Source organism: Anopheles coustani, chromosome 3 (assembly GCF_943734705.1).
Source record: "Anopheles coustani chromosome 3, idAnoCousDA_361_x.2, whole genome shotgun sequence".
Classification (NCBI taxonomy): domain Eukaryota; kingdom Metazoa; phylum Arthropoda; class Insecta; order Diptera; family Culicidae; genus Anopheles; species Anopheles coustani.
In genome coordinates this window covers 21,345,386-21,370,882 of record NC_071288.1, presented here as the reverse complement: position 1 = coordinate 21,370,882, position 25,497 = coordinate 21,345,386, and positions in this window count along the sequence as shown.

Below are 25,497 nucleotides of genomic sequence, written 5' to 3'. Positions count from 1 at the left end.
CAGAAAGACATTTATTTGATCTTTATAGGATTTCGATACTTTCGGTTTTGGAGCGCTAGTGGAGCGCACTCCAGGCCATGGGCAGAATAAATCGAAACAAAAAAAAAAAGACGCATAAAAAGCTGGCAGGCAGAAGAGCCGTTTTCAGGGAGCCCGTAAAATGGAAACGCCACCCATAAGCATGATAGCGTCCATCGTCGAAGGTACGGAATGGCTGTATAGTTCGTATGCAAAAGAGGGACGCAGGACTTGATAGCATTGAGAACTACACGGGTGCATAAATGATTCATGACTGACAGACGCGAATAAACTCCGATAAAGGATGCAGGAACAATGCACACAGCGGGACGTAAAATATGTGATTGAATTCTGAAGATATGTGTGCCGATAGACAACCTATTGTATTTTTATTTGTTCCTTCCATAAAACATAGTTATTCTGGTTTGATTTTCCGAGAGGAAAATATCAACAGTATACGTGAAGCACTAAACCAAGATGTATTTAAGTATTATAATTCACTTGAACACAATTTTATCTTTTTATCCTGGCGCTCATAATTATCAGTGCTCATATGTGTTTGCTTGCATGCTTTAGACCCAAACCTCGGATCAAAACATAGACCAATTTAATTCTACACTATCTATGTAAATACCTTCTAATGTAAAAAGATATTTCTGGCTTTTTTCTTGATTACTAGTGGTTTTTGTAGGTTAAATGGCATTTACCGCTTTAACATCATTCTAGATTCTGTCCATTTTTCAGCAACAATATTTACTTTACATTAAAACGAACAAACATTGGTTTTTGCTTTTAATCTGCCTTTTGTGTTTCTCCCTTTTCATGCTGCTTTGGGTGTGAAAGCAAGTGCAATGTTCAAATGTCACAATGAAATGAATTAAAAATTATCGTCAAGTATCAAACTTGAAGAAAAAACATTGTAAGTCAGGCAACAAATGTCCAGAAAATGTAAAATTCTATGAATTAAAAAAAAAACATCGCTAGCAAACATGTTTGCTTCCATTACTGCTCGTCAGAAGCAGTTTCCTGTGGCATCCATGGGCTTGAACCTTGTATTTTGTTGCTTGCAATGCTTTGTTGAAGAGACAGTTCTACTTTTTAATTCCACTTCGTGCAACAAATGTTCCGATATAAGCGTTGAACCCATCGTTTTGCCTTTCTTTCTTCCCCGGGACGGTTCATCCGCCACATGAAATGACCGAAAAAAGATGTCCATTTTCCGAACGTTATGCGACGGCAAACGTACTTCCTTCGGGCATCGCGGTTTATCCATCGGGCCCCGGTGCCACTTCCGGTAAGGGATTGCAAACTATCAATTTGGGATTTTTCACCCCCACCCCGCAATACAGGCCGATATTTTGTTGCTTCCGTGAGCGAGTATGTCAGTATTTCGGGTTACGCCATAAAACCGAACTTTTGCTGAATCGCCGAGAAGTTTGGGGGGAAAGTGTGCGCATCGCTACTTTCCACGGCACACCATTCCTGGTATGTCCCATTTCTAAGCAGGAAGCAAGCCCGTGAAAGTAAGGCTTCGAAGGAAAACTACTGCAAGCCCTGTCCCGAAAACGTCGACCGGTAGGAAAAACGACTCGTGTGGGAGGTTTATGTGTGTGTGTGTGTGTGTGTATGTTGGAGTGTGTTTGCCCAGGAATGAAGATAAATCTTTAAAATTTATACCACACACGACAAATTGTTTTCCCCCCATTTCCGCAGCCGGCCGAAACTGGGATGGCAGGAATCCGACGTCGTCTTGCTTCCATCTTTCCGCCATCGTGGGCAAACTAGTGGGCCAAAATCTTGCACTATCCTGCCCTCCATTCGGGTGAGTGCCATTTTACGCCTCCCTGCATCCCTGTCCTCCCACCCCGAGGAGGACGATGACGACGACGACTGCTTTGCTGAACCGACAAATCCACCACAACAATGTGAGCAGCAAGCGAGCCGTAACGGCGTCCTCCCTTCCCATTTATGCTTTTCCATCTTTCCAGTGGCTTTCAGTATTATTTTTTCGCCACCCTCAACCCCCCCCCCCCCCACCCTCCCTCTCTCATCCGTGCGGCTTCCCGTTTGACGTCGGACCACCTAATCGTGCCGTTCCGTTGGAAGAGCGGAGGAGTAGTCGGAAGCGTGGCAGCCAACCGCAAGAGCCTAACCCTCCGGTGGAAAGCATTTTCTGGATCACCAACACTAATGCCACGCCGGAGCGGTGGACCTTTGGCCTCGCAAGCCCGCGATAAGCGTGCTGCGACCGCTGAGGGGCCCTGGCCAACGGGAAGCGGATGAGAAATAAAACCAAACTGTCGCCTGCTCAGTGAGCAGGAACACACTTTTTTCCTTCCAATTTCCATTAAAGTGCCCCCCTCAAACCGACCGAATTATCCGCCGGCTGTTTCCGACTGCGCTCGGTTCCGTTTCCGGATGGTTGCTTCGATAGAATGGTGGCTTGGTGCAGCATGCCGTGGCGCGGCCGGCGTGACATTGACCGGCAGTGGGAAGGTGTGTATGCATCCGGGGTCACATACTACGCAACAGTTTTGTCGTGCACGTGTGTGTGTGTTTGTCATTCCCGTTGCCTGCGAATGGTTTGTCTTAGGGCGCTGGAAATTGTCCTCCCCAATCTTTCTGATGAGCTGTCCACTCCCGACTTCGCATCTGTCTACCGTCTTGAAGGATTTACTCGCTTCCCCACCGAGCGTAGCTTTGGTTCATTTCTTTGCCCTTCCATATTCACCGAAGTACCTCCTTGGAGTGGTGGCTAAAATTATGAGCTTTCGCATTCCAGCCGCGTACTTGAATTCCAGTGCAACCAGAGGTCCCATGAGTCGGGTTTTCAGTGCGCACAACTGTACACTTGCAGCCACAATTCAACCATCTTGCAATGCGTTTTCTGTTTCGGATGGCTGCACAGCTATTGCACAGCAGCGTACGAACCAATTATCACCATTCCCATCGAAACCCGGGCGCCACTTTGACGTCCCCGGCTCGAGAAAGAAAGAGTGCGGGGAAAAACATAAGTGAAAAACGTCAAACACTCCGCAGGAAGTGCACAGCTTCAGCAACGTCAAGGTTCCACGCGCGATTCCAGCCAAACAGTTTTGTGTCAGTGGAACCGCATGAGAAATTACTTTGCTCCATTTTGCCCCACGCAACCGGAACTGTGGCAAACGACAACGTCGCAAGGGGAAGAGTTTTCTTCCCACCCAATCTCTCTCCCTCTCGCCGCGGGAACGATGTATCACTAGTACGGTTTGGGTTGGGGAAGCAAGCAGGAAATAACATCCATTCCTGACAGTGACAGTTAATAGCACTTTAGGAGTCGCAATTCGGGTAGCGATTGAATGTTCTTAATAAATCCATGCTTCACGCTGTTTTTCCAGTCACAACACCGTGCGAGTGGTTTAGGGGGCGAGTGTTGTAGTTATTTTTCACGGATCCGTTGGTTTAAATTATAGAACATGATTGATACTGCCAACTAGGAAATTGGTTTCATTCTTTGCAGGTGTCAACAGCAGCACACAGGTATTATGATATGCCCAGCAGGGCCGAGTGAAATGGAAAAGATGTTGTAGATTCCATTTAGAGGGATGGTTATTAGTTTTCCTGGAAAAGCTACAAGGTCTAAGATACATTGTTCGTTCTATCGTTCATTACGATATTATTAAGAATACCGTATTACATTTTTTAGCGTACTGATTTCATTGTGCTTTGTTGAAACATCTATCTGATGTAAGATTACTTCAATTACTTACGATTATTACTTGAGCAATGCTATATCTTTTGAATAAATCTTTTGAACCAACTAAAATGATTGAATCAGAAGAGCTATGTTTCTATGGTCTGATGAGTTATTATGATAATTTCAAAATGGAAAGAGGTTTTCCTATATCTACAGCGGGTGGTTATATTGTTGAAATAAAAACAAACAAGCTAACCAATAATTTTAATTAAGTCTAGTTCCACCAAACAATTATGTGTCCCAGTTGATAAATATTGGCATGTTATGAGAATAGTTTTATAATTAAGAATATTAAATCAGGAGTATGTTGAAATAAGTGTGTTGATAATTAAGACTTCGTTTCGATTCGTTTCGAAATCGTTTCTAAACCTAATTATTTGAATATTGTATTTAACCTCATGTTAAGTTATTGAATTGGTAACATTTCTTATCTAATTGCATAATGTTGACATATATTTAAGAGAATAAGGGAAGAGCAACATAACGTTGTATTCCTGTCCTTAAAAAATACTCTCCCGCATCGAACAAGAGTGAGTACATCGGTCTGAGCCGTGGTTTTCTGCCCCAGGTTGCTACTAGACCGTAGATAAATTGCACTATTTCCGATCCTGTCCAGAATGCTCGCCTCCAATCCATCTTGAGCAGATACTCGCCCCCGTGCTCCGTTTGCACGTTTCCGAGCGGTTTCGCTTTCTTCACCGAAAGGCAAACATTTTCACCCCGAAAAATCTCACAACAAGACCATCGGACGGAAATCGGGTGCGCTTTTTCGGGGGACGTTGCTTCGCTTTTGTTAGCAATTTCCTGGGCGTTTTGTTCTGGCCAGTCGGCGGTCCACCACCCAGCGCTGCTGCACTCCGGCCCGGGTTTGCTCCTGTATCGCGGCAGTCATTTGTTAAAAGCAGCAGATAAAATGGTTCCTCCTCAACCCATTCGCTTGGCGCACACGACGTCCGTCCGTCCGAACCGAAGCTGCAGCATTCGATAAATACTATCTGCTCGGTTCGGACGACCGCTCGACCGGTCGGAAAAGGTTAGCACAAAAAGCATTGCGACCGACTACATTCCGATACCATATTGAATGGAAATATTTAAATTAATCCGTTACGAAAGGTTCGCTGGCGAGTGAGTGGAGGACCCCATGGTTGGTTTGCATGGCAAACACACAACACGCAAGGGAGAGCGACGTAACGCTTAGTGATACTAGGATGCGCTAGGCGGGACGATGTGTGATTCACTTTTGTCCGTCTCCGACAAAACAACGCGCATCCGTCAGGCGGGAAACAGGGGGTCAAAGGCAACAACGGTGGGATCGCTCAGCCCCACGATACCAATGGGTTCAACGGAAAATGGAAACGAATAACTGTTATGACCGCCCATGGGCAAAGTGCATAAGCAAAATGGCTCGCCAGCCGTGGCCGGAGTAATTGATATGAATTGTGTGCATAGATAAAACGAGACGCTATACGCTTGCTAATTTGAAGAATTTAGATTGATTACTCAACTGCCCCGTTCCAAGGCAGCCGTACGGGGAGGATGAAGTGAGGCATAAATCCTGGGAATGTTTCAGCAGAAATTACCCATATACGGTGGTTGTGGTAGAAGGAAAAGGCTTGCACTGACCTTTATTGCCTGCAAGACATCAATACTGTTATGCCATGACGGTGGATGATCTGTGAAATGAACACAAAAAAAAACAAATATTATTACTGTTATCGATGCGACACACGAAGAATGGTTGAGGGTTGAGCAGGAGAAACTGTTGATTTACGATTGAACTTAATTACATTCCACAATAGGGTTTCTTCCTATGATATCAAATCTAAAGCAATTACAGCAAAATCTGGTGTAATGAGTATGTATCTGAAGTGTAGCATATTTATTCATTGAAAAAGTTATTGTTCGAGCTGATATTGATAAGAAATGAATTTAAATTACAATATAAAAAATATATGGCTTTCCAAACAAAAACCCATTCATAAGCTGTTCGGTCGAACACATCAAAGAGAAAAAACGTGATCATCACGGATGTGTTCATCAATTTTCAATTACCGGCTAGAGCAAATTTAATCAAATGAATAAAGCTCTACCATTTCGATCAATTTCGACGAATATGCATTCACCACGCCGATGCACGAATCAACGCCATATTGTCCGGTTCGTTTACATTCCCCACCCGTCTCTATTAATCATCCCCAAATTGCTGAAAGCGAGGCGAGCTGCTTACCCTGTTGCTGTGTTCCCCATAAATATACCGGGTGCCTAAAATCCCGAGAAAATGGAAAAACAGCTCACGGGCTGTAAACTGAAACTTATTTGATTTCCGTCCACCGGCTCCGCTCTCCGATGGTCGCGAGCCCTCGACCGGCAAAACTTCTCGATTACCCGCGGACTGTACAGCACTCTCCGGACCGTACTTCATCCTTTCCGTCCCCTCATACGCCCCGCCCTGGGCCTTTTCCAGTTGAAATGGAAACGAAGCTCGTAAATTCTATGGCGCCGCGCGAAGATGTAACCTTCGGATTGGGGATGAACCGAACGCGCGTTTGTCGAGCGAAGGGCGCTAGAAAAAAAAAATGGAATAAAAAATTCACTTCGCCTAAAACCCACCCTTTTGTGACACTATACTGTCCTCAGGGAGAGGGAGCCGACAGACGGAAGAGTACATCCCGGGAAGTGCACGGACGAAATGCAAAAGGCAGCATCCTGAAATCGTTACCGGTGCCAGTGGTCGGGACGATAATGACACCGTAGACATCGGAATGAATGTGTGTGTGTGTATGTCTAAGGGCATCAAATTTCCGTAATCACGCCACAGCCTATCCGACCAACTGTCCACATCCCGTTCGTCCGTTTGGAACCACCCCGGAGGGGCAACGAAAGCACGAAGGTTGGAATGATTTAATCCGTGCGAGCGCACAACGTGACAGAAAGTGGCACAATTTGGCCAGGTGCGTCCTCGGTTTTTGGAGAAGAAGCCGGCGGGCCAGGAAGGGCGTCGAGATAGCTAGCCGAAATCCTTCGCAGCGGGTGCCGGAGGTATTGTGTTTTTCAGGCCTTCTTTCTTCCCCTGTTTGTCGGGGAAGCTTCACGGAAAAGTTTAAATCCGGGCAAATTTGCTCTCCTTGCGGTTGCGGCCAGCGTGGGGTTATGAATGGGAAAGCGTGTTTAAGCCAGGATTAAACCTATTGAGGGTTGGAGAGATCTCAAACAATTCGTACTACCGTCCCATATGGAAGCCCGGGTTTTCTCTTTGTTTTGCGTATGCGCTTAAACGGTTGGATTAAACATATCAAAGAAACCATCCACGATACATATTCCATGAATATGAAAAGTTTCAACAGCTAAAAATAAACTCTAGGCACATCAAAAGCTCACCATAAACTTTTTGCAAGAGAAATAGTGTTCCGAAAAATCAATTTTAATCATCCTCAAACCTTTATCTTTGTGATTCACTGCTTTAAAGAGATAAAATAACCCGCCAGATGGAATGGAAAACCAGATGCAGCGCAAACACAAAGAATTCGCTTTATCGCTTTTCCAATCCGTGAGCCAACGAAGTTTTAAGTCTTCCAGCATCCCATCGAGCCCCTGGAGCGGAGGCGAAAGATTGAGATTTCGCATCCGGGCGCAATGGCACAAAAATACCGTAGCCAGTCGCTAGTTTTGATCCCCGTGGAAGAATGTATAATTTATCATGGAGATCATTTGTGAAAAGCACGATTTTTCTCCCTTCAGCGAGAAAGCTTGTCCTGCGGGACGGATAGCTGACTTCGGCGGGCTAGCTCGGGAAAACCAAGGGCGCCCACGGTGGTGGTGGTGTGGTATGTAAAGTGATCCGGGGAGACGGAGATTTAAGCGCCGGATGGATTGATGGTAGAAGAATGCAACCTAATCTAGCGACGGCGGCCAACGGTGGACCAAGCTTTGCCAGGAAAGATGCCTGAATACTTCAACTTTTCTTTCCCGCAACCGTAACGGGACACCCTTTCATCCCACACCTGCAAAAGAGTTAAGCTTAGAACGGGCTTCGGGTGAATGAAACGAGACCCGGAAACGACTCGTCCGGGTTCTCGAGAAGGAAAATTCCAGCAGCCTCCCGAGGGAATGTTTGCGACACTACATCGCGTTCAATCAGCAAGCTTGTTGGAGGTTTCTTTTTCCGTCGTTGGTATTTCACCTCAAGGGAATATTCCGTTTCGAACCTCGTGGATGCCTTTGCTCAATCAGTTTCGTACGGATCTTTTCATGCAGATTGAAAACTAAATTATTTCCAAATCTGAATCTCGACGGACTCCATTCGAACCTTATGCACCCGCTTTGAAGGGTACGTTAATTGATTGTGAAGGATGACGGGAAAAAGTAATCGTTGAGCTTGATTGAATATGTTTAATACGAACAAGAAAAATAAAATCTACAAACCACTTAAGCTCAGAAATAAAGGTGACAGCAGATAGTGTGAAGATGGTTAAGATTGAAAAAGGTTGATGAAACTCCTTCACAGACAACCGAGCACCGTCCGCCCAATAATTTGCGTTTTTGTGCAGGTGTTAAGACATAAACTGTCGAACTTTCTGGAAGAAGCGTTCTTTCTTTTCTGCCCTGCATACTGATGGGGAAATTTGGAAGAGTGTTTTAGATGCACCGTCGTTGGATTTTCCTAAGATGTTGCGGTCTCGTTTGCTTCATTAAGTTGGCCACCACAATGTAGCCTCTTTTACGATCCGGCCACATTCACTTACAATGAAACCATTCACCTACATCACAATATACGGATTACGGTGGTGCCATCTAGTTGGTCCGTAAAATTTTACTTCCAAACTAAATTGGTCCTGCGCGGGAAGCTTTACTTTCCTTCGCACAAACAAGACAACGTTACCTCCGATGTGAGTATGGAAACGAAAGGTATGGTTTATACTTCTTGAGGATGTTTATGGTAATTTCTTGGTGGTCCAAATGTGAAATGACCTTGTGTTGGGCACATAGTTCTATTCTAAAATCAGCTTCCACCGACATTGTTCGTCTCCGGTAAACATATCGCTTTTTACTTCTGTTTTTTTTTGTCTTCCAAGGCTGGTTCGAGTATGCCCTTTCCCAAAGCGAAAGAGATGACCGTGAGTACAAATCCTAGATGCTGCAAAACTACGACGCCAACATCGTCAAGGGCACTCAAGGTACCAATCAGTTTTTCGGCGAAATAAAACCACTACTACACACGGGTAGGAATCAAAAAAGGAAACAAACACACAGAACCAGTATTGAATCCGTGTGCCTTGCACTGTGAACGAAAGCTGCTAACCAATGTGGCATGTGAGGAGGGGGGAGGCGGAGGGGGACCAGCAAAGTCAGTCGGAAAATGGAATCACAAACAGTAAAGACGCTGATGCCCAATGAAATAAAAGATATGACAACGGCAGACCATTCGAAGCAAATGATACCCTGGGACCCGCCCACCCGAACCATCGCGTCCTTTCCGCGCACACCAACGACCAGGCGCCTCCATCGGTGGAACCATGCTGCGGTTCTTCTCCTGCTGCATACTTTCGCTTCGACAAACTTACACACACACACGTACACGGCCATACGGGTGCACATACACAAGTACGAAAAACTCCCTTGGCGATTGTAACGATGGCAGCTTCGTCGCTATGGGAACCGGGTTCGAAGGACGCCCGGGCCTGCCTTTGGTCAATGGCGCACCGCGAGGAAAGCTGTCAGCGGCGCGGCGCGTGACCCGATCCGGGTGGGAAACTATTTTCCTAGCCATTGGAGGGATTCTGTTTACTCAGGATAAAATTCGCCTTTCCCCGCCTTGTCGGAGTTCTGTCGCCCGCAACGGGACAACGCAGCATATAGCACCCCCATCCGTGTCTCGGTGGCATCACCCCCCCTCATCCCGCAAACGGGGCGGTACCGTCCCGGCAGCTCCATTCAACCGCAGGCGAATTGCCAATTAGTGGTTGCTTTTCCGGTCCGGTATTTTTATTTATGTTCAAACGTTCGTTTACTCTTGTTTCTGATGTTTGGCGCTTTATTATTCATATTTTTGTTTTTCTGACAGTTGTCCCGGGATCCGAACGGTCCGTGAACGCAGCCAGCGCAAGAAGCCAACGTCCGGCATTGTGCGCGCGTTGGCTGGGATTGGGTTTTGCTTTCGGACGCGAGGAGAAAAACAGAACCACAAACCATGGAAGCACACTCCCGCAGTTCGTCATCGATGTCGCCCACATGCACCGAGTGTGTGTGTACGTGTGTGTGTGGGTTGTGAACCGATATCGAATTACACGCAAACCATTGGGCACGGTTGAAGGGTGGGAAGGTGGTCGGACGGACGGGCTGGAATGGAAATATGCGGAAATAGCCCGGAAATAGGCAGAAGGATTCCTTTGAGGAGCACTTTGTCTTAGGTGGTGCACCCACCCCACCGTGAGATGCTCCCGGAGGACTGCTCCGCGATTGGGCGGGAGTCCCGGTCCGCTCATCAACACACTGCAAACACGGAGGCGCAACTACATTAGTCACAGACAAATGGCGAATCGTATAAATAAACAATGTTATAAATGATGGTATCATAATGACTGGAAGGCTGGCGAGGGCCTCTTGCAAAACCACTTGGAAACCCTTGGCACAACTTCACGTCACGAAAAGCTGGAGGGTGGTTTTGTGCTTTTCTTTGCTTTCAAGCTGCCGACAAGAGACAGCCTGAAAGCCAGCAGCAAGCTAGGCAAATAAAGCTTCACCGTGGTGTCAGTTACAACTTGGTATTAGAAGGACCCCATGGGATTATACACTGGAGACTGTAGAAGTTGCTGGAACTTGATTGTTTGATAACTAAAAATAAAATTTTCGTACTTTTAAGACAAGTCGCCTTATTTTCCCTTCAACAGGAATATACTTCCATCATAACAAAATGCAATACACGACATTTTGATTGGGTGTTTAAACATTTCACCGGCATCCTATAACTTCAGTTTGGAATATATCTTCAATTGCCGTTCTATGAGCCTTGTGAACACACTGATAAATTTAAAAAAGGCGAGAACAAAACTAAAAACGCCAAACAAACAGATCGTTACGGCGAAGAAATAGAAAGAAAGCGGAACCCAAAAGCTTCCCACTTCATCGTGGCAGTTGATGGATCTATTGTGATGTTTGCGTTTTAGTGGGATTATCATGTCATATTTTCCTACACACCGCACCGCCCCAAGGCCTACTGCCGAGCGATCCGTGGATTGGGTTGGAAAGCTTGAATAGGCAGTTGAATGAATATGTAGAGGAGCAACAAAAAAAAACTATGGAGGCTCAACTAAACCACCGAACCCGGGCTAGAAGCGAATGGGATGATCTGTTTTCTTTTTTTTTTCTCTACCGACACGCTTTAGAATTTCGTGGGCGGCAAGTGACTTCGGCCGCTCATCAAATGCACGCAGCTATGAATGATTCATTCGCCATGTTTTAGTATTCATATCCTTCCGATTTTTTCTATTCTGTTTGTGTTATGTTGTGTTGCCAAATTCGATGTATGATTTCTTCTTTTCCGATGTTCACTCAACCCCCCACCAGGGGTGGTGGGGGGATGTGTGCTAAGATTCGATCGGTCGCAGGCCCCAACCCGTCGAGGACCTTCGATGGCGCCGTTTTCCGCTCACGTCAGCGCACCCGAATGGAATATCTAATTTCCAACCATATCTCGTTCGCACACGAAAACAAAACTCCGTTCAAAACATCAAATGAATAAAACTATATATGCCTTCAACGTGTGCGAGGGTGTATGGGAGGGTGGAGCCGGGCGTCCTCGAATGACACGCGCAAGCTTAGACGCTTGTGCTCGGCCTGTCAGCGTCTAATCGACAGCACATTTGCAGCCATGCCCGTTCCGACCCCGGTGTTTATCCCGATGGTAAATCTACTTTGCCATTAAAGTGTCAACAAACCGTACGAGAAACACCACCTAACGAGGGATTATTGTTGTGCTTGACATGCGTGTGTGTGTCGTGAGACTTTCCTGCGTATTTCCACCCGTTTTACGCTTGGCCCCCGCCGTGTTTGTCACGATCCACGATTCGACTGAAACTCATCGTCTGCAATTCCATATAAAAATCTCACTCAAAAAAAACCGTTGACAAGGGTGATCCTTTCGGCATGGGGTTCGATGTACTTCTCTATTTCGTTACCGGAGAATAAAAGAGGGTAACCTGGGCAACAAACCACCGCATGGGAGTGTAAACAGTTCATTCCAACTGCCAAACGTTGCCCATTTTCTCGATGCGACTTTGCGTCGTCTTCCACGTCAACCCGGGGGCAGTTTGGGAGGGAAAACGCTGTGTTTTATATTTTATTTCATCTCGTCCGTTTGCCGTCCCGTGACCGTACGACCGTCAAACACCGTTGTTCAACGTTCGTTTTTGCGTTTCCCGTCGACATCAGGTCTACGGTAGTTCGGGAGCAACCTCGAACCAAGTACCTACATATTACTTCCAGCGTCAAGCAATCATTCTTCACCCGCCGCTTGTGTGCTTCGGTGTCTGGCGTTGGCAGTGCAAGAAGAATTGTTTACCATTTCTTTGCCACCGCAAGTCCCGCTTTCGAGGGCGAATGTTCGTGCGTTCGGCTGTGTTAGTGCCACGCTCCAGTAATTGGGAACGAAGGAAAGCTTAAGTGGATGAAGCCAAATAATGCCAGCAAGGTTTCGTGTGGCAAAGACGGGACGCAACACTCACAACACAAATCTCCCCTTGGCTCCCCTGCAGCCGGGTGCGTCCTTTTTTTTGCGTCTCGAGCCAGAGTCGGCGCACGTCTTGAGATCGAACCCGGTTCGGATCGGGCTCCAACTCCGCAACGACACAATGCGCGGGAAGGGGGGAAACCGATGCTGGCACTGACATTCGGCAAGAGGATAATGAAGAGGCGTAATTATCTCATAATCCAATTAGCAGCCGCCAAGATTTCGGTTCGCCAGCTTTCAACGATTCCGTGATTGGCCAGCGGAAGCTGATGATAAATCGTTACTCATGTGTGCGCTAAGTCATGTGATGGAAGCTGAGTGGTTTTTTTTTTTTTTGTGTCAATGGCCGAATAGTTGCCTTTTTGCCACGATTTCCTAGCCCCGATCAATTGCATGGGTTGGGGGGAGGAAGAAAAATAACAGATAGTTGATTGCATCGCTTACTCACGTATGTTGGCAGCAGTAAGCGATGGAACAAAATTAAAAGAAATCGGATTTTCTTTAGGAACATACGGTGCTTAACATATAAATAAGAAAGATAGACAATAAACTTACTCAATTCACACGACTTATTTGAATAGAGTCACCTGAAAATAGAAGTTAAGGAAAGAAATGGTTAGATTTTGTAGATTATTAGATAAGACGAGATCGAACGAGCAGACAACCGGCGTAAAAATTCGCTCGCTTGCGGAAGAGTTATGATTTTGCCCATACTTTCCATCCGAAAAACATGGTGCGAAATAAATCATAAACCCTGGCCCCGGGGAGGGAGAACCCGATACGAATCGCTCCGGTGATTTGTGGGCAGGAGTTTTAATGCTTCACAAGCGATTAGCTCGATAAAAGTTTCCTTGTCGATAAAGCGGCCAAGTTTATGGAATGCATCCATTCTGGCCGATATTTCGCCCGACATCTTCATCACGTCCGGTTGGAAACATCTCCAGCCCAACCCCCCCTCCGTGGCCTAGCTGCATCGCCGCTTCCTTGGGCGCCTTATCGGAGCCGGCGCGTTCCATCTCGCGTGCAGTCTCTCGAGCGAACATTCAAAAACTCAAGCACCCAAGCCGAAGTGAAAGCTCAACCGCTGAGAGAGGGAGTGGGAGATGGGAGGAAAACTGGTAGAAAAAACCGAGAATTTTCCTGGCAAAGTTTTGCGCTAAATTCCAAAGCCTCCGCACCGACGTTGACCGAACCGATCCGACCCGCCTCTGCTGCTGCTTGGTGAACGCTTCCTGTCCGTGAGAACCGATGACTTGTTTTCCACCCATCCCGGAGGCCCCCGCCGGTTTGACGGTACGCGACAAAACGAACGCTTTTCCCGTTTTGGGCCAAAACTAATCTTTTTTTATTTTTCTCATTTCGCCCTTCCTTGGCTCTATCTTCGCTTTCATCTGCTTCCGAGCTCTTCGACCGGCTCTGGGACCGGGGTCCTACAGGACCGGTCAAACGGGACACGCTGGACAGGCCGACGGGCAGCCGGGCACGGCAGGAAAAAACCAAGAGTAAACGAACTAGAACGCCGGTGGAAGTGGGAAGTGGAATGAATGCACAGCCTCTCTCTCTCCTTCTCTCTCGAAAAGCCGGGGGCTGCTCGCTTCGAGCTGATTTAAGCGCAGTAGAAATTTTCGCATTAATTTCCAAATTAAATTAATTAAATTTAATCTCTTATCTTGTCAGTAATGCATTTTGTGCTGGCAGGAGTTTTACCCGGGTACGAGCTTTCACTGTTACAGCTTCTCCCGCTTTCGCCCGTGCGTCAGTCCTCCCGCGCAACTTCCGGGCATAAATTGACCGCTCCGGGAGTGGCCTAGCCATTGCCGTTGTCGAGTGTGGGTATGGGGTTTTGTAAATTCTGAAGACATCTTCATATTGACCGATATTACAGGATAGTATAATTTAGTTTATATACAGTTTTGAAAAGTAGTTCTTAATGTGTTATGCATAAAGGGTAGAGGAACCAGTTTACCGCAGAATTCAGAATTCATATTGTATCTGCTTATTTTGAGCTGAACATTATATAATAAACCTTAAAATAAAAAAAGTAACTCCAACTGAATAAGGAACAAATTGTGTACATTAAAATATAAGCAGTTCCTCCGAAACATAGTATTACCCAAAATAGTCCTGCTTCAAAAGTATTAATTCCTGAAATTGCACACTTTCTGATACGCTATCCAATGTGCAGGGATCCATCCCAAAGTTCCCATGGTCAGAAGCTGTCTGTTTATATAAAAACACTTAAGACCAACACTGCTGCAAATTGATGCTTAAAACCATTAGGTAGTTAATATTTGCAAGAGAAGACGTTAGCACCGACTCTCCCTTTTTTACGCCGGCCCCTTAAAGGATACGGAACACTTCCGATACCACCGCGTGGTAAGCAGCAGAGTAAAATAATCTTAAATTAATTTTTGCTTTACACAAGCGCTCACAACTTTCTACCCAACTTTGTCCCCACCGAGGCACGTCCGTAATGTCCAGAGGAGGACGTGGGGAGGGGAGAGGGGGTGGTGGAATTTTGACAGCAACAAAAATCGAAAAGAAAGTTCCCGTCTCGAGATGGATGAAAATGGCAAGTGTGAGGTTGCTAAGTTTCGTGATGTAAAGCTTGCGGACAGTGGGCGGCCCTTGGGGAGGCGGGGGGATGCGGCGTGCCGGGTGGGGGAGTCCAAATGGGAGTGCAAGTACACCGAAAACAACATGGCAAACTAAACTTTGTTTGTCATGCTGCTCGTCTTAGATAAAATGAATGTGCTTTCTATCTGCCAGCTTTCCCTCCCGGAGGAACCTCAACATGGCGGGAGTTTAACAAGAGAGCAAGCGAAGTGCATGTGTGCGGGCGTGGGTGTGGACAGCAAGCAAAGAGTGCTATCACTTTTGGCCTGAACTTTTAATTCCGGGCGAAGAAAGTCCATTAATTCTGGCGTCTCCCGGCAAAGCGGCGTCCCGTCCGCTCCGAAATTCCCTCCGGTGGTGAGTGCTGCTAAGTTTTCAACAAGCGAGCAATGTTTTCCAGTGAAGTGTGTACATATGATTGCTGGAGTTAACTGTGTGGCACATGGGTTCCAGCAAGAACACCCGCGAGCAGCTGCTCGAGGAATGATCTTGTTTTCGTTCCTCATAGCTGTGTCGATGGCTTCCCCCATGCGAGTTAAGTTTAATTTTTCAAGATTAGTTGAGTTCGTCACTTAGCCACTTTTTTCCAACCGTTCCAGACTCTCTCTCTTTCATAACCGCCACATAAAAAGCTGTATTAATTTGTTTTAATCAACAAACAAACTCTCAACACTGAAGGACCCTCAACTGTTTATGAGAGCTCAACAATTTCGGGATGGAAAATGATGAACGAGGGCGTGAACTTGGGAGGAATTGCCAACCATTTTGGAATTTATATTTCCCACGACGCTGTATGCCAAGTCCTTGAACTTTTTGGGATAATTGTTTGATTTATTCACTCCATGCTAAAGAAGCTGCAGAAGGTAAAACGATACTGTAAGTTCGTAAGAGAGATTCCCAAGACTTGCTAGGTTACAAGCAAGATGACCCTGGCTTACTTGCCCACTCCTGCAACGGCACGGCATTTGTCATCGAGTAAGCCGCAAAAGTTTATAGTGGCGCATTTTATGTCGATCTTCAGTTAAAACACAGCCTAACTCCCGGTTACGAGTGAACATTAGTCATAAAACACGCCTATTACTACATCTTGGCGATGGCAGCTTCTCGGTGGCTGCTCGGATTGCGCCCGCTTTTGTCAACGCCCTCGCGATATTTGTAGTGCCGCGCCTCAAAGCCATGTAAACACCGAGGCAACCACATCCAGGCGCCCCACACAGCATCGGCCGTATCCATTTTTTATGATCCCAGTTAATGCCTCCATCTGGTCGATTTATGAAACGACGCTATCAACCGCCACCATCGGTTCTGCGCTTCCTTTCGGTCGTGGCCACTTTCGCCGTTTCGTTTCTTCCCGGTAATGAAGCCCAGCGTTTTACGAGCTTCCGTTCGGCGCGAAGATGTGCGTACATTGATGACACGCCCGAATTTCCCATGCCGACGATGACCCTGGTTCGCGGGGCCAAACTAAGAATGTGTCATCCGCTACCATCCCACGGATATGTGTTTATTATTTTACTTTGGTGAAAGGAACACAGAGAAAATAAATTAAAAATATTCAAAGAAATGTTTTGGAAAGTTTTAGCTATATTAAATTATCAAAATTGTACTATATGAAATAAACATGGTTATAGTTGCCATGAATTGTACAAAGAGCACCAAACACTGAAAGTCAACAAAGTCCTCAATTCAATACAACAGTCTTCATTGTAGAAGAAAGTTGTTTGTTCAAATGGCTAATCAAATTTTAAAATAAGATGTTTGTAACGTAAATTCCAGCACTCAAGTGAAGTCAACTTATTACAGAAAATCCAATTTATCCAACGAACATTCGGCGCACGATTTGCAAGCGGGAAAGCGATTGCTATTCGGCGACATATGTCCAACGCTGCTGCCTGCTTGTGACCATCGCTTCGGATTCCTTTGCTACCATGGCTCGGTCACAGTTACAAGTGGATGAAGGTAATTTTATTCATATGTTGCCCACGATCTACTGCAGCGTCTCGTTAAGTAGTCGTCATCATCCCGGGGAATTTCATAACTTCGCTTAATCCATATTAAATTAGCTTCGTTTGAAATGAAATATTTGTGAGGATATGAACTTTAAAAAGCCATACCAGCGCAGCAGATGTAAGATGCTATGGAATGTTTGTTTTGGATAGGACTCACCAAAACGCAAAGCGACGAGCAATCCCAGCGGTCGTCTCCTGTCCCCATTCCATCGGTGTTCAGCGACCAGAAGCACCACATACGTTCAGCTAATGCGCTCCCATAACATATGATAGCCTCCCGGCAGCCGCGTCCTTTTTCATGGTGCGTTTTTGCCCCTCGGCAGGGTACAAACATTTATGATCGTAAAATTAGCTTACTTAACAGATAATAGGGGTTATCATGAAATCGTCGTTTCGTTTTAGCGGTCGCTAAAGGCGCTCATTCGTCGCTAAGGGTGCTCATTTGTTCATTATAATGAACTTTTAGCGACTGAAATGAACAAATGAGCACCTTTAGCGACCGCTAAAACGAAACGACGATTTCATGATAACCCCTAATATTCTCTTACTGCGGATTTACGCGCGGTGTTCCGTTCCCACGGCTTTCCACCGGGGGGCCACCGGCGGTCGAGCCTATTCAAATCGAGGTGCGGTAGAAAAACTCCCCACCGCACCGGGAAAGCCGCAACGTGCGCCATATGTGTGTGTGTGTGTGTATGTTGGGTATTCCGTTACTTTTTGGTGGCCGTTAGGAAAGCTATCGTTAGCGTCTTGGGTGGGGAAGAGGCTGCGTGGGGCAAGCAGTGCCCTCGGGGGTAAAAAGCGGTACATTTTCTTTTCTCTTCCCCCCCTCCCCGCACACAAGGGGACTCTTTTCGCCGAATGGGTCTGTTGATGGTATTTGGTGCATAAAAATTTCATCCCACCCGCACAGCGAAAGACCTTCCGGCTCGGAGGAATGAGATTCTCCTTCCATTCGCTGCTCGTAGGCACTGTTAATAAACTTTCCGAGCATTGGATTTACCCTCCAATCACACAACTATACACACATAAATACATACACCCGACTCGCTTCCCGGGGCATAGCCACACACCCCACCGTGCAGATAGTGAAAACGATAGTGGCAAGCGTCTCCGCTTTTCCGTTTCCCCATCCGCACACGTACACGCACGGTTCGGGTGTGTGTGTGTGTGTGTGTGTGTGTGTGTGTGTTTTGGGAACGGCGTTCGCCCAGGTGACGCCGGGAAACAGGTGCCCGACATTGTCTCGGCAAAAACAACGAGCGAGTACGATGTTCATATTTTGCACACCGCAAACGATAGGCATCGTAAATAAACAATAACACCGATGCGAAACGGTTGCGGGCTTCTTTCGAGATCCTTTCGAGAGTGCTCCCTCCGCATGAGGTGGACATGGGTGGGTGTTGGACATGAGCAAGGCATTCAACTAAACGATAAAGGTACGAAGCGGTATCTCTACAACCCGCCAAGGCTTGTTGGGCGCATTTGAAACTACAGTAGCATTTACAGTATTTGCAAGTTAAAGATTTGAGCTCTTTTAATTGCAAAACATTAGTATGTCATCCGAAGGACTGTTTGAACTAAAACCATCTTATAAATATTGATTGGAGCAATTGAGTAAAATTTCACACGTGGCTATCAACCAACTCTTTAAGGCTAACATTTTCTCGTTAAATTGTATTCTAAAGAATATTCAATTTGTCCTTCTTTTTCTTTCTAGCGTACAAATAATACACACCACAGTTCCCACACGCAGTAAAGTGAAAAATACTTTCGTCAATACTGTACCGTGCCGTTCGGCGAGCAAACAAAAGGTGATGCTCAACTATGCTCCCACCTTGGCGGAACAACGACCGAGGCACGCATTGCACGAGCCCGACCCTCTTGATGTGAAGATGATAACGGAGTGGCACTACGTGTGTTCGTCGGTCTGTTGATGCTAAGCTTCATTTTTATTATTATCCTTTCCGATACGGTGGCTCCCCCCTCGGGTGCAGGAGAATCACGTAAGGTGGCCGCGCGTCGCTGTTGCGTTCAGCGTCGCAAAGTGGAATGTGTGCGCCTGGCTCCACGGCCACGGCTAACGACCGACCGGCCGTACGGTTGCGTTATATGGGCTCGCAAATGTCTCCCGGAGACTTGTTTATGTCGTGCGATAATGCTACGAGGTGGTAGATGCTCTTATGCCGAATGGCTGCTGGAAGACTTACGGTTGGCCCCCGACGCGCGTCTCCGAGCCATCGTGTTCGATCAACAATGTTCAACGCTCTCCGATACACGCGTCGGCCAGCATCGACGACGTGCCTGCAGAAACTCGCACGGGGCGCTACGGCATGCCAAGCATAACTGTGCTCACAAACACACAAACACACACACACACACACGTGCGCATGATTTGACCTCTTGCCTGCCTTTTTCTCGATGGCGCGCACCGTTTTCGATAGCGTTCGAGAGCGATAGAATTTTATCACCTACGTTGTGGGTTGTGTTCGGTGATATGTTCATTACTGGGTCACATGGTGTTCAACGAGGGCGGGCGTGTGTGTGTGCGCTGGGCACGTGGGACACCGTGTGGCGCAAAGGTTTCCCAGCGTGCTGCAGAAACTCACTGCAAACTCGTTAACTCGTTTAAGGCAACCCACCGGGGGGAAAGCGGCGAACAACAACGGTTGCGGGAACGATTAATCAGATTTACTCTTATCGATGGGGACAAGATGTCCGCTTGTGCGAAACTTCATCACCTATCGCCGTATTGCCTTTTGGTAAACAACAGAACCTAATCTAATACAAATTTTTCACCTCTTAACGGAAGGGCAAAAGCCACGACTGAACTTTGGTCTTCTGAATGGCATGGCATTTTGTGGAACTAATTGTTGATGGAAGAGTTTTACCCACTGTGGTTGAATGACATATTTTTATGCTCTGTTATCGAGTCAATAGATTATCTAAAATTGAATAAACTCCATTTGTTCTATTTATTTTATTCTTCTTGATTTATTATACAACTCACTCAAATCGACTACCATCAATAGGCTTTTATTTTTAAATGTAAGAAACAAGTTGCAAACTTGGCTCCACTTGCAATCATGTATTTTAAAGCTGGTTTAAAATTAATATTTAAATAGATAGTACCAAAGTTCGCTGGATATCCTAACAAAAGTAACAAACCTAATACTTCTAACGAAATCTTGATATAAATATTTATTAGTTTTATATATTAATGTCTTAAAACGTTGAAGTAGCATACTTTCGTAATAAACATGTAAAATGTAGCATTAGTTGAACCAATTGAACAACACACTTCGGAAAGAAGATCAACGCAGTAATATATAACAGTAAATTAAAGAAAGTCGTTGCATTAAATATCAAACATGGTGAATCGTTTTTTTGGTGCAATCGAAAGTCACATTTAATGGAATTAGATTTCAGTGATCCCCAAAACCCTCGGGATGGAAACCTTCACCTGCAGAGAGTATCCGATGCGAACAGTCCGATGGTGTTTGATTTGATCACCTCCCATTTTTTTCTCAATTACAAAACATCATCGTCCGCATCCCTCCCAGAAGAGCAAACAATAATTTGCTGCTTTAATTCACTTCGCCTCATTGCCGAGGCTCATCACCCCTTCTTCCAGCCAAACTCAACCCTCCCCCCGGAACATAGGCTGCACGAGTGGCACCCACCAGCATCGACCGTAATCCGAGAGCATTAACTAATTTTCTCTAATCGAATCAATAACCTTGACTGATGCTAATTAAAAGGGAACACGGGTCGTGCGGGTAGAACATGGCCGGTACCAAACTGTGCCGACATCCTCCCCCATTGATCGGGAACATGGGCCGATAACAATCAACGTATCGTATCGTGATCGCCATCGAGTCGCCAAGATGGGATCCTTTATCTTCATCACATTCCGGGCCTTGATTTACCAACTAACGTTGCCGCCATATACCGAGCGGACGTGTGTGCGTGTATTAAACCGTGCACATTTGCCTCACTTCTGTAATCTTATTAATTATGCGTCCGACGCGTCCACCCATCCCATCGACTCCGTGGTCAGCGGCCCCTCGAGGGTGCAGGTTAAAGGTACAATCGCCACATGTTCCATCACTTTCCGGTTGAAACTGGTTCAAGTCGAGGTTCGAACGGAGCGGCGATATATGTTAGCAAGCTGGTGAAGCTTTGTCCGCTCGTTGCAAAGGGAACGGGAATATCAGCAATTCTAATTACCTTTTCCGCAAAAGCTTGGGCGGACGGTGTAAGACTCGGACTCCAATTTGTGCGTCGATCTGGAACGTAATGGAATCCCACCGATATGAAACCATGCAAAGACAAACCGAACGGTTCACTTGCTGTCCGCAAACATGAACAGTGAATTTTTTCGGTCAAGCAGAATTGCGTCATTAACGTACAAGGTTTGCTGTAGGTGAAACGTGAAAAATTCAATCGTGTCTGAAGATAGATGTTTCTTAATTGTTTTTCTCTGTGAAAAATATAGTATACTCCTTAACAGCTAATTTTTAAAAAGCAAACATGTTCTGCGATGAATAAACCTTCAAAAATACTAACATCGACAACGGAACATGTCAAACATTTACCTCCACTGCCAAAGCTGCTTACCGTGGAACCCCGCCGGCCAAGCCCACCGACTCAAAATTTCACCGAGAACGTACCAAAAATTGTCTTCCCAAAGGGACATGGGATAAGCGGATAAAAGTGCTGATCCCATTAGCCGCTTGTGCCACGGAGCGTCGCCCGGGGTCGTCAATGTCGTTCGACTACATTTACGTGCGGCCGACCGTAGTCCAGCGCCTCCAAAACGAGAATCTTTGGAGCGAGCAATTTGCTTTAATTTAATTAAACAAGAAAACACACCAACACGCTGCGATCCGTTGGAGGGAAAATTTGTTCCGGTCGTACACGGGTGGTCTGCGTACACATAATCGAGAACAAGGAATGGTTGGTGCTGGTCTGACATCTCGTAGGGAACAAACGAGAGCATAAAATTGTACGTTTTACATGATTCTACTGCTGGTGGAATTTTTATAACAGAGGAAACAGTTTTCCACCGGTGAATTTTCTTGCAATGAGAACACATGTTTCGACGAAATAAAAACATTTCAAGGTATCGATTTTTTACCACCAAACTGTGGGATTTTTTTTGTCATAATAACATTACGTCAAAAAATTCAAGATTAGGTTCAAATGTTTAGAAAAAACATCACCATATTTTACATTATTCATCTATTATTGTGGAGCAGCTTAAGCTACGAAGAAATCATAAAACATTAAGTGGAGAACAAAAAACCATGAAGTCGTTCTCGAACAACCAGACCATTTTCTTACATTAACATCGGTTGTACAAAACTTTCCACTCGCCGGCCCCGTTTTCTAACCGCTGGAGTTTTCTTTATGGCGTTGAAATTAGGTGGAAAATCGTTCTCGCCTCATTTGCTGGGTGAAAAAAAAGTAAACCCAGCGGTGGAGTAGCACAAAAAAAACAGCACAAAAAAACAGCACAAAAAAAACAAAAGCACAAAAAAAACAGCACACGTCCAACCAGCTAACACAACCAACTTAGTATGAAAGATTTGCCGGCAACAGCTTGGTTGGAAAAGGGAAAATTACTTTCCCCCTCCATTGTTGGGCTCGGCCCGGGGGCAATAAAACGATTTCTTAACCGCTTGTATCGTGCCGCACCGTGTGAAAGTAGTTTGCACGAAGCTCATTGGCGTCTTGTTCTACCCGAACCACTCTCAGCTAATTGATTGTGAAAGATGGTGTTAAATCGTTTCACTCCCAGCGACGGTCGTGTTCGAACGGGGAGATTGCATTGAGTTCCGCTTTCCAATCGGTTTGTATTTTGAGGGTTTTTATTTCCAATAATCAGCCACTTTCTGTTTCCCGCATTATAGAGGCCACTTTTTTGTTTTCCGTAATTATCGAAGGAAAAAATCAACAGAAATAACTGTTAGTGTTTTTCAATGGAATTCAAGATGGCCTTAGTCACATTTTATGTAGACATCGAATAAGTGTAGACTGAAGCAACACACGTCCCATGGAAGAAATGAAAATGTTAAAGAAGATGTTTGCTCCCCGACTGACATTTTAAAAGCATCACTCCAAACCATGTGCTACCTTACTCATGCAAACGGTTCAGCCAAGAAAATTCATCCGAAGAGAAATGCATCATTTTCCCTAGCGAAGGTGTACAAATAAAGCGTGGACAAAAGAAACACCGCAATGTTGATTTTTCTCCTGTAGACCTTCACCTTCGTCATACCAACTCGGGGGTCATCCTAGAGCCATACCGATCTGACTGACGCTAGCCCTTCAATTGCCCTACCGTTGGCCAATCCTTTAACGTCCATCACCCACACGGCGAACGGTTGACGTTTGTACACGACGACACGGCACAAGAAGAGAACACCCGAGTCAACACACGCACCACTGGCAAGCCGAAGAAAACAAACCTGTGAGAAAGCGGGCCGGCGTGTCTTCTGCTGCCGTCGGAAAAAGTGCCATACGGGAGGGGGGACGATCCACTTATGTGGCATTTTCCAGCCCTCCGGCGTCGGCTAAACACACCGCTCGTCGCCGTCCGGAACGGCTCATCGAACACCGAGAGACAATTTCCTGCAGACGGTTCCATCCGGCTGCTTGAGAAGTAGAAATTCCATCCTTTCCGGTCTTCTTCGGGTTTTCCATAGAATGGAATTCCTTTCGATGAACTGGGGTTGAAGTTCCAGCCTCAATGGACCAACCTCGAGTGCATCAAAGCATCGATGGCGTCGAAGCTGAGAAATGACAATGCGCATACAACAATGCCTGCTAGTGGCATCGGTGAACATAAACAGTTGTTGTTTGACAACCGAACCGGGAGAGCGTGAAACGAGCAGTTCGTTGCTTTGTCCAATGACTCACAAACGGTCGGGTGATGGACCACTCGGATCAGATAAGAAGCTGCGAACGAAGAAACTTCCAACCAAACCGATGTACACATTATGTGGATTTATTTTCTGCTCTGATGTATCTCTTCGCCTACTTGATCTCCCATAGCGTCGTCCAAAACGGGGCTAGCGCAAAATAAAAACCAAACACTCAACTCGATTTAATGTGCGTAATTCATTCTAAACACTTATGTCGGTGTGTGTGTGCCGGCAAATTTTCGGCCCACCCTCCGAGACTCGGACCGGCATCAACTTTATCGCCAGGCGGCAGTTAATCTTCCCAGCTCAAAAGGATTCGCTCCGTGCTTTCGGTCTTTACGGTGTCATGAACTTTGATTTGTCCCCTTGGGGTACCTCCCCACCACCATCTCCTGTAAAACCTAATTTTCTTAACAAGCTCCCCCAAGCCTAGCCCGATAGGTAACCCGATTAATGTCGGTCCGCGTGGACCGCTTTCGGAATGCGAAGCGTTCTTTTGCATCACCGTCCTCACTCGCGGTGAATGTAATATGCCCCCCTCGCCTCCAGGCCCGTACGCATCCATGATGGCCGACGCGAAACAACGGTCACAACGGACGACCTTATCCTCGGGTTGGTGCCATTTTTATGTTCCGTTTGATGTCATTATTCAAACTTACCCGTGCCACCAACACGCTGAAGGCACGCGAGCTGGAAAGATAAGAACAATACGGACGGCTGCACAAACGGGCCGGTACCGACGCCAGCACAAATCACTCGGTAGGCTCCCGGATCATCCGCAAGTGGCCATCATGATTTTTCACTCCCACCCGTCAAGGGTGAAGAAATCTTTCCGTTGTTGAAATAGGTTCATTTAAATGGCCCGACTCAGGGAAGGAAAATAGGGAACCGGACGGAAACCGGCGGGTGCGGAACGATTGTGGACACACTTCAAGCCATCTTTTTCCATCCCCTCTCCCACACCTCCCCATTTTCTAACCAAATGGCCGCCGGCTTACGTTTGCATCCTTCAGTTGATTACCTACTAATTTCCGTCCTTCAGTAGTCACTTCCGTCAGCCGGGGCCGCGGGCAAGATTGACCATCTGCTTCCAGCATGAAGTGGGTCAGCATTTTTCACATTTACTGTCGGCTTTTCCGGGTGCGTTTTCGTTTCCGGGTTTTTCATTTTTATGCCGCTTCCCACTTCCTACCGGGTTTACCCAAAGGCTCATCCATTCTTGACGGGTGCCAGCCACGGTTGATGCTGTCGCGCCGGAATGACGGATTGCGCCCCCCTTTTCGGGTGCTGAAAGATTGTACTTTTCTTCCCACGGAGGAAGAAAATAAAAACACGAAGGTCACATTGCTGCTACCGACACGGAATAATAAGAGAAAAAAACAACAAACCGGGAGCACCGCGTAATGAGGATGTCCTTTCTTCGGGCGTTGATCTACCATTACCGAGCCATTACAGTAGAGGCAG